This window comes from Octopus bimaculoides, chromosome 14 (genome assembly GCF_046866305.1).
Source record: "Octopus bimaculoides isolate indiv1 chromosome 14, ASM4686630v1, whole genome shotgun sequence".
Lineage (NCBI taxonomy): Eukaryota > Metazoa > Mollusca > Cephalopoda > Octopoda > Octopodidae > Octopus > Octopus bimaculoides.
This window is the reverse complement of record NC_142941.1, coordinates 16152695-16154808: the sequence shown is the minus strand read 5'-3', so window position 1 is coordinate 16154808 and position 2114 is coordinate 16152695. Positions and strand designations below refer to the sequence as shown.

Below are 2114 nucleotides of genomic sequence, written 5' to 3'. Positions count from 1 at the left end.
GCAGTGTAAGTGAATTTATTTCACGTTGAAATTGAAACCATGCAATGATTTTAAGTAGGCCACCAACATATCTCTTCTACAACGCTAACCGTTAACGCTGTGCTAATAATATGAACGATGAGTTTATTTGCTAATGGGTTCATCCAAGTAGTGATTTGTTCATTTGACTAATGAAGCAGAAAAGACTGAGATCTAATATGTCTCAAAAATAAAGAATCTGCTTTTACTTTTGTTGTTTCTAAAAATAAACATGTAGAGAAAATTGAGTGTGCCAGAAAATCGTACTTCAGCAAATGTCAATAAACAGAAGTGTGTGTTTGAAAGGGTCAAACTTTAATTTCTCAAGACGGGAAGAACAAAAGATATCTTAAAATAAAAAATACTTTTTGAAGTTTAAATTTGTCTGAAAATGCTATTCTTGACTTAATAATTCTTGACTGCTATTCTTCTATTATTGCTGTTTTTTTTCTTTCAAGAAAACAATGTTATTCACACTTTTTTAAATACATATTGGTTATAAAGGAGTGAAGGCGCTTGGCTTGGCAGTTAGGGTGTATTCTGCTCACCGTCGTAAGGTTGTGAGTTCAATTACCAGCGGCGCCTTGTGTCGTCGAACAAGACACTATATTTCACGCTGTTCCAGTTCACTCATCTGGCAAAAATGAGCTGTATCTGTTTTTCAAAGGGCCATCCTTGCCACGTTCTGTGTCACGCTGAACTACATTAAGGGTATACGTGTCTGTGAAGTGTTCAGCCACTTTCCCGTTAATTTCACGAGCAGGCTCTTCCGTTGATCGGATCAGCCGGAACCCACGTCGTCGTAACCGACTGAGAGCCAGTTGTAAAGGTGGAGTTCATTTCATGTATAATCATTGTTAGTGTACACCATAAAATAAAGACACCACAGTACAGCGAAGCTCTTATTCTACGGTGAAGGGGAAGATTCATGCTGTCGTTGGTATTCAAGACGTTGGATATAAAGCAGCTGTTAATGTCGGCAAAAGCGTATGGCGAAGTAGTCTGCTTTAGATTTATCTTCAAGGTGAAGAGGTTAAGGATAATTTTTGCAGTACTGCTGATATGGTGAGGATCCCTGACATCATTTGCTTAAAGAGTGGGTTGCAGGTTCGCATCATTGTGAAGTGCCCAAATACTACAGCTATGTGAGCACGAACTATTTGGGAGCTTTCTCTCCTGCGGCAACTAGGAAAAATGTGATGGTGGTGATGTTCGTACTGCTGTGAAGAAATCAACAGTGTACTGGCTGTCACAACAGCCAGAAACACTCCCCTCCACGACAGACTCCATATTGTTTTTTGTGAAAAAGAAAAAGAAAAACTTTTTTCTTTGTAAAAAAAATCGACCAAACGTCCAAAATTCGCTCTTAAAAGGAGGGACTTTTAGCAAAAGGACCCCTTCTGCACACTAAATGAGGTTCGGAAAGCAAAACAGTTCAACAAAACAGTCAACGAAATTTTAAAAACACCAACGATTGGTATCCACTTACAGAGAGCTCAAAAAACACTTCCAGCCAAACCAACAACAACAATAGTAATAGTAATGATGATGATGATGATGATGACAAGGGTTTGCATTAAGAAAAACATTATGGACAGAACAGGACGAAACAAAAGAGTGCATGTATTTGTGTGTGAGTGTATGTTGTTGTGAGGGTTAATCTTTTCTACTATAGGCACAAGTCCTGAAATTTTGAAGGAAGGGGCACGTCGATTACATCAACTCCCAGTACTCAACTGGTACTTAATTTATCGACCCGAAAGGATGAAAGACAAAAGTCGACCTCGGCGGAATTTGGACTCAGAACGTAGTGACGGGCGAAATACCGCTCAGCATTTCGCCCGGCGTGCTAACGTTTCTACCACCTCACTGCCTTCACAACATTAATTATAATGATGATGATGATGATGATGATGATGACGATGACGATGACGATGACGATGACGACGACGACTACGACGACGACGACAGCGACGATAACAATTACAAGAACAACAACATTAATAATAATAATAATAATAATAATAATAATAATAATAACACATAACAAAAATACCAGGACTTACAAATATATATAACATACAGAAAATTGCACT

At 38.5% G+C, this 2114-nt stretch overlaps 1 long non-coding RNA gene across 1 annotated transcript in view; it reads left to right on the top strand.

Annotated features, from left to right (window-relative positions):
* Positions 1-1388: 1388 nt before the first annotated feature.
* LOC149132633 (uncharacterized) overlaps positions 1389-2114 on the top strand; it is a 10964-nt gene continuing 10238 nt past the window's right edge. Inside the window, exon 1 of the long non-coding RNA XR_016244233.1 lies at positions 1389-2114. This exon is cut by the window's right edge and continues 1589 nt beyond it. This is a non-coding gene — a long non-coding RNA (uncharacterized LOC149132633).